General features: G+C 35.9%; 1 long non-coding RNA gene across 1 annotated transcript; it reads right to left on the minus strand.

The window, feature by feature from the left end:
* Positions 1 to 2241: 2241 nt before the first annotated feature.
* LOC130508433 (uncharacterized) lies at positions 2242 to 5598 on the minus strand. Its single transcript, XR_008942861.1, has 3 exons — positions 4951 to 5598; positions 2974 to 4370; positions 2242 to 2392 (listed from the first exon to the last, which is right to left on the minus strand). It is a non-coding gene; the product is annotated as an uncharacterized LOC130508433 (long non-coding RNA).
* Between the last annotated feature and the right edge of the window lie 2907 nt (positions 5599 to 8505).

An 8505-nucleotide genomic window follows, 5' to 3' on the forward strand; every position in this document is an offset into this window, starting at 1 on the left:
AGGTTTGGTCAGTCTCAACTGAACTATATTACTATGTATGTATAGCGTTTGAACAACTTAATAAGTGTGTTTGGACAAATTTTAAGATTAGGCATATCTCGAACTCTTAAAATTGCATGTGTCGACTAGTTTTTTTGCTAAACTATAAATATCATTAATATGAAAGTAGATCATACAAAGTAGAATCTAATGTTTGAAACCATCTTGGCAAAAAATAAAATAAAAGATAAGATGGCACAAGGGAACACCTAAGTAGAAAGTGAAACAGAGTCTATCTCAACTACATTGTCATAAGAGATCGAAAGTGTTTCCTCTTACTCCTAGCTGATATTATGTTTCGAATCTCTTTGTCGATAGCGTTGAAGACAGTTGCGGCCGAAAGAGATATTTGATTATGGATCAAGTTGTTCCTCTGTTTTCAGAGGTGGTACACAAAAGAATGCACTGCCAGCTTCCTTAGCAGTGTTAGCCAGCTTCCTTAGCAGTGTAGACTAGTTATAGGTGCAAACCATTGACAAAAATCTTTTATTAAAAAAAAAAAAACCATTGACAATGAAGATTCACATATAAGGAACAATGCCCCATTCATTTAATTATGTTCTATGATAATAATCCACTTGTTCCTATGTTTAGGTATTACTCTCTTTTCCTCGCTTTCCACTCATAGACAGTTTCAATCAACTTTGTGGAAAATGGTTAGATAGTGTTACTTTATCTTTTAATATCTTTAAGACCCATGAAAAACGAATCTTTTGAATATCTTTTTTCAATTTCCACATGTAGCTGCATGGATTGAACGTAACATTCTGTTTATTTTCCCTCATAGGTTTGCCATTTCACGAGTTTCTCTAGATGTGTATGTAAAGAGATAACTGACTAACTTTTAGGTATCAATATATAACTTGTTCATGTTGTTTATTACTCTCTCTGTTTTTAAATAATAGATGTTTTGAGATTTTCACACTTTTTAATAAAACATATTAAAACTTACTTATTAGTGCATAGTTTTTTGTTATTTTATATTTCCTATATTTCTAAACCAATAAGATTTCAAGAAATGCAATTAATGTTTTTGAGATTCACAATTATTCATAATTAGTTGAAAAAAATTACATTGAAAATATGAAAAATATATCTTTTTGAAACAAATTTTTTTTCTAAAACATACATCTTTTAAAAACAGAGGGAGTAAATAACAATGCATATATTCTTAGTTTGTAGGTTGTCTTGGCTAAGGCTCCTTAGGCTGTTAAGGGTGTTGTCATATGCCTACCTTTTCCATTAGCCCTGGTTCTGCTTGTGGTTATAAATTGTGTTCGTGCTATTTGCCCTTTTTTATGGGGCTATTGATGACTCGGGCTCTAAGAATTGCCTGTTAGTATTTAGGATCATTTTCAATTATTAGTTAACCTTTGTGCTTCAGTCCTCCTTAATGTTTTCTTATTTTTTGTATGTTTATATTGTAATTTGTAACGCTTTCGAGTGCCTTCATTGATTTTTTCTTGAAAAAAAAAAGTTAATTAGTAAGGGTAGGGTCGTTACAAGATCAAAAACGCAAAAGAAATAGAGCGATTTTGATTTGTGGAATGTCGATATCAATTTGACGGAAAATGCATTGGATTGGTCAAGTCCGAGAAAAAACAAGAAGGCCATTACCATCCACTAAGTGACATATGTATACTTTAAGTCTAATCATATCTCCATTATGTCTTTATTTTAATTTCATATATCGCCAAGTTTCTATGCTGTGGTATGGATCTATCATTTGTCTTCTTTGAAATGTCGTTTATTTCATTATATTTGTACATGCATACGTCTATACAGGTATATATAATTGTATTCACATAATCCATGGCTTAGACATCTCCTAGATTGTGATTCCTGGCTACTTTTTTTGTTTATTTTTCTCCCAAGAATTATGGATTCTAGCTACTGTTGTTTTATGTAAATCCATGTTAAGACTTTTCGGTCGATGCTAATATTATTATATATTACACATAGACATGTGAATATGTATATGAAATGTGTAACACCCGTCTCCTCCTCTCTCGAGACCGGCGTGTTAGTTACCAGAAAAATACCAAATTAAACCGAGTTATTCAAAGCCGAATAAATTATCGAACACATTTAATAAAAATAAATCTGAAAAATACATCTTTAAATTTAATTATAAAAATATTTAAAATAAATCAAATAAAAAATAAAATACAATTATACCGAATTATTTAAAACCGAAAAATATTAAAAATATTTAATAAAATATATCCACAAGAAATATATCTTTAAAATCAATTATAAAAATATGTCAAATAAGTCGAGTTGAAAATCGAAATAAAATACGACAATCCCAAGACACCATCCGTCCAGATATCCGACTACTCGTCAAGCTCACCTGCAAGGAGAAAAGAGGGGTGAGCAACAGGGGAGTCACTCAGTGAGGTATGGGATGCTAATCCCGAAATCCATAGACCCGGACATAGTACTCCGAATAAATATAATTTAACCCTAACATGAGTCAAACACGGTACCTAAAGTACCCATAAAACAAACAATGGTCCTAGCGGGGTGCACTCCCGCTGCCCACTAACAGGCCAAAATCTCCGCCGAAAAAGTGCTCGGTAACACACGCCCGTAGACGATTTATCGACCTCGAAGCTTTGGCACAACAGGTCGACTAAGCTGTGCCGCAGCATCTCCACACCAAATCTACTGGTCCCCGGCCAACTCACAGAATTACGTCTCTGTGGTCGGCTAACATCCTAATCACCTCAATATAATATATATGTATATAATCAATTATAATGAACAAGCATTGTTGAATCATCTAATACCCTAGTTCCAGTTTAAGCAAAGAACATAAAACCAAGCAAACAAAGATAGACTCGATTTCACGCAAACGGAACATATTAGAAATAAATTATACTTATCTGAAATTCTAAACCGTGTACGAGAAATTCAGGAATAGACCCTCACCTTAGCCACTGGTTTAGAGTTGAACAGAAACTGGTACAAGCTTAACCAAAGAACACAACCCGAGATACGAGCCATAACCACAACATGGAGCAAGATGACATAATGGAGTCATGAATATCTCACATCAGCATCCCGAGAAGGACGAATAAATACAAAAGAAAATAAGCTGATTAGATCTAGGAATTATGAAAATGATTACTTGTTGCTCAAGTAATAAAAAGAAAGGCACTTAAACATCACGCATGAGATAACGTTAGGTAGGTGGTGGCTCCGGTTATGTTCATGTTCTCCATTCCCCGGATCTGGTACGTGACACCATCAATGATGAGGCTGATCTCCGGTAATGACTTGATTGAAGGCGATGTGGTGGTGATGAACGGAAATGAACGCGACGGCTCCGGTTTGGATTCAACTCTTCTCCACATCATGGGATAGAATAAAGAAGGTGATGGTAGGGACTTCACCTCCGGTGAGCGTGGTGCCTCTGGTAGTGAAAGACGATGGCTGCAGCAACAAACGAGTGATGATAGTGGCTTCTTCCTTTGATCGTCATTAAAAGAGATGGTGCGGCTAGGGTAGGGAAAAGAAGGAGATGCATACGCTTTATATATATACATATGCACGTTTTGGTTAAACCAAAAAAGAATGAAATTGGTTTGGTCCAAATTAATTAAAGAGAAAAATGCAACCAATCCCGGTTAAGAAAACCGGGTCGTTACAATTATTCCCCACTTAATTGGAATTCGTCCCGAATTCTAAAACAGAACCCGAAAAGAACTTCAACGGATACAAAAGAAAGAAGGACACAAGACGAGAACAAAGAAAGCGAACATAAACTTGATCTTCTTCTGCAAAAGAAAACAAAATCAGAAACGCTAACCAATAACCGGATGATACTCGAGAGGAAGGTGTCAAATTTTTTTTTTTCAAAACTCCCAATCCCAAAACATTGAAAAAATCACTGAAATCCGAGTCCCATAAATCGCCGTCCCAGGTCAGAGCCGGGACGGAACCCCGCTCTGATACCAATTGTAACACCCGTCTCCTCCTCTCTCGAGACCGGCGTGTTAGTTACCAGAAAAATACCAAATTAAACCGAGTTATTCAAAGCCGAATAAATTATCGAACACATTTAATAAAAATAAATCTGAAAAATACATCTTTAAATTTAATTATAAAAATATTTAAAATAAATCAAATAAAAAATAAAATACAATTATACCGAATTATTTAAAACCGAAAAATATTAAAAATATTTAATAAAATATATCCACAAGAAATATATCTTTAAAATCAATTATAAAAATATGTCAAATAAGTCGAGTTGAAAATCGAAATAAAATACGACAATCCCAAGACACCATCCGTCCAGATATCCGACTACTCGTCAAGCTCACCTGCAAGGAGAAAAGAGGGGTGAGCAACAGGGGAGTCACTCAGTGAGGTATGGGATGCTAATCCCGAAATCCATAGACCCGGACATAGTACTCCGAATAAATATAATTTAACCCTAACATGAGTCAAACACGGTACCTAAAGTACCCATAAAACAAACAATGGTCCTAGCGGGGTGCACTCCCGCTGCCCACTAACAGGCCAAAATCTCCGCCGAAAAGTGCTCGGTAACACACGCCCGTAGACGATTTATCGACCTCGAAGCTTTGGCACAACAGGTCGACTAAGCTGTGCCGCAGCATCTCCACACCAAATCTACTGGTCCCCGGCCAACTCACAGAATTACGTCTCTGTGGTCGGCTAACATCCTAATCACCTCAATATAATATATATGTATATAATCAATTATAATGAACAAGCATTGTTGAATCATCTAATACCCTAGTTCCAGTTTAAGCAAAGAACATAAAACCAAGCAAACAAAGATAGACTCGATTTCACGCAAACAGAACATATTAGAAATAAATTATACTTATCTGAAATTCTAAACCGTGTACGAGAAATTCAGGAATAGACCCTCACCTTAGCCACTGGTTTAGAGTTGAACAGAAACTGGTACAAGCTTAACCAAAGAACACAACCCGAGATACGAGCCATAACCACAACATGGAGCAAGATGACATAATGGAGTCATGAATATCTCACATCAGCATCCCGAGAAGGACGAATAAATACAAAAGAAAATAAGCTGATTAGATCTAGGAATTATGAAAATGATTACTTGTTGCTCAAGTAATAAAAAGAAAGGCACTTAAACATCACGCATGAGATAACGTTAGGTAGGTGGTGGCTCCGGTTATGTTCATGTTCTCCATTCCCCGGATCTGGTACGTGACACCATCAATGATGAGGCTGATCTCCGGTAATGACTTGATTGAAGGCGATGTGGTGGTGATGAACGGAAATGAACGCGACGGCTCCGGTTTGGATTCAACTCTTCTCCACATCATGGGATAGAATAAAGAAGGTGATGGTAGGGACTTCACCTCCGGTGAGCGTGGTGCCTCTAGTAGTGAAAGACGATGGCTGCAGCAACAAACGAGTGATGATAGTGGCTTCTTCCTTTGATCGTCATTAAAAGAGATGGTGCGGCTAGGGTAGGGAAAAGAAGGAGATGCATACGCTTTATATATATACATATGCACGTTTTGGTTAAACCAAAAAAGAATGAAATTGGTTTGGTCCAAATTAATTAAAGAGAAAAATGCAACCAATCCCGGTTAAGAAAACCGGGTCGTTACAAAATGTATATACATGTACAGAGGTTAGATGTACTTATGCCTTTAATCTTCAACTAGTGACAATTTTCACCGCAATTTGCCTACTTGTTAATTAGCAAAAACTTTGGTTGAATTTATCATAAGTTAGCAACCACACATTAAATTAAGGGAACTTCATTAAGGTCTAGTTTTTTTTCAAAAAAAACTTCATTAAGGTCTAGTGTTATTTTTTAAATAACTCTTTTCTCTATTTATAGAAAAAAAAGATCAAACATTTCAAACTAATGGTGTGACAGTATTTATCAATGCAGCCAAGTAATTCTCGTTCCTATTATTTAGAGTGTTTTCCATTTATGACGATGATTTTTTTTTTGGTCAACTTTATGACGATGATATTTGTGTGTGTATATGTAAGATAAGAAAAAATTATATGTATATATATATAATATGTATATGTGTAAGATGTGATTATTTCACTTTTATGAACCAACAGCATCATGTGGTACATCGACAGTGTACTCTCTAGATCTAAATCTGTCTATCAATGTTATTTTTATTTGATTTTTTACCTTTAAAGGAATCTAAAATAATTAATTAAACCGTTTAGGAACAGAAAAACAAAAATTAATCTACTAATGCATGTTGTTCGAAAAATTGATTTCAATTATCAGCTAATATTTCCCATGTAGAAAAAAATTATGTGTTTTACATTCATTAACTTTAGCAAACATTTTTCAAAAAAAAGAAGGTTAAAAATATGTGAACAATCATGCAAACACGTTAATACAACCAAAAACATTTTTATATTTGAAAGATTAATTGAATTTCTTTTTAATATATAAAGTAAATTAAAGTAGTTCTTACTGATGCATTTTCCATAAGATCGAACTTTCGTCTCTGTTGTTTGTTAACTAGGTTTGTAATTTTGACTATAACTAACACAATATATATATATATTTGAAAATATTCTTAACTTACAATATTGACTGTACGAATTTAAATTAACAGTTCTTTGAAATTTAAACTGTATGAGCTGTCTGTATACAGCTAGGTTTGTTATCAGCAAAACTAGGTTGATCAAATTCAAATCAACGGAGCTCTGCAATCCATCTGCGTGATTAAATAAATATGTCCTACTATCATTCTTTAGATACATGCATATTCACACATAAACGCGTACCTTGATTATCTGGTAAAGGGAACAATACTATACTATATAACGAAGTCTCGATAATTTAGGGGAATATTCTAGTGCCGCCAAAGTTCAAGAAGAAAAGTCCAAAACAAAAACATTAAAGAAATGTTATCATTTATAGGAATCTTAAAACATGATTACATTATGATTAAAGTGGAAATTACCTAAAGAATTGGTGAGTAAGTCAGCCCACAACCTGACGACCTCTCGTCCTTCCAAAAATTCACCTGCATTTTGTCAGTTATCTGTCTCTTAATTTCTTTCAATTAATTAATTTACCATAATCATTTTACTTTTTTTTTCCAACTAATATATATTATTAATGGGTCTAAGCCCAAGCCCGAAGGCAAAACCATACAAACATAAGGCCCGACATAAAGGGCAGACTGAAACACGGGCCCAAACAGCAAGGCCCAAAAAAAACCGACGAACCCAAGGTCAAGCCGACCAACCCAACACGTTACAACACACGTGTTTTCACTTCACCATCGAGTGAAACACGTGTCACAAATCTGGTCTTCTCCCTCGGCATCGGTAAACTAACGGTGGACGCCGGAAACCAACCGGAATCCACACTAACCACACCACGGCTTAACTCCTGTCATGGAAAATCCGTCAAACAACGAGGAATTCACGACGACAGTCTCCAAGCTAAACCACGAAAACACGAGATTAAGAGATCCCGAGCCTCCATCACCCAAACACCACCGTTATCTCCTAATCACCGCCGTCGGAGAGCTTCATCGTCTGTCGAGATCTCATCCTAGCGGACCGAAACCACAAGGCTTAAACAGGAGGTAAACGGTATCACTCCAACATCTCAATTGAAACCCGAACCACAACCCAATCATCCGATTGAGCTTGTCACAGAACGCCGGCAGCGTAGAGCTTCGATAGCCTCCACCCTCCAGAAATAAGCCGGCGACGCAGAGCTGCAAAATGACTGGAGTGAAGTCGTAACAAGGTAGCCGTACTGGAAGGTGCGGCTGGATCACCTCCTTTTCAGGGAGAGCTAATGCTTCTTGGGTATTTAGGTTTGACACCCCCCCCCCCGGGTCATAAGCCGGCGACATAGCTAGTAACCTCTCCATCCCGGAGCTGAAAGCAGAGGAGCAAGTAAGAAACGATTCATCGCTCCCTCTCCTCCACGAATACAAAACAAAAATAAAAGAAAAAACAGGGACCACCACGACACTCTCTCTCTCAAGAAAATTCTAGAGAGAAGAAAGAGAGTCTACCATCCCTATACTCCATACTCAGCACGCTTTTTACCATAATCATTTTACTTTTCAGCAAGGGGGTGGGGTAAAAAACACATTTTGTTTACCTTTGTTTGAAAATTGATATGATCGAGAATACAAGATTTTGATATATCAAAAAGTTTCAGAGTATCTAATACTGTATTAAGTAGAAAAATATATTCTACAAAATATTTTCTAATATAATATAATTAATCTGCCACTCTTGATAGTATATGACTCATAGTCCACACATGTTACGCTGATAACATTTTGTGTAGGAAAACACACTTTGATAAATTGGAAAAAGCTTTTCTAAAGAAAAAGGTAACATTGCAAAAAAGATCCTTGTAGTAAAGCATTGAAAAGATACTCGTTCCTAACAGCTTTATAAATCAATTCCAGAGAGCATTCGCAGTTGTTT

The sequence above is a fragment of the Raphanus sativus genome, chromosome 1 (genome assembly GCF_000801105.2).
Source record: "Raphanus sativus cultivar WK10039 chromosome 1, ASM80110v3, whole genome shotgun sequence".
In the NCBI taxonomy this organism is placed as follows: domain Eukaryota; kingdom Viridiplantae; phylum Streptophyta; class Magnoliopsida; order Brassicales; family Brassicaceae; genus Raphanus; species Raphanus sativus.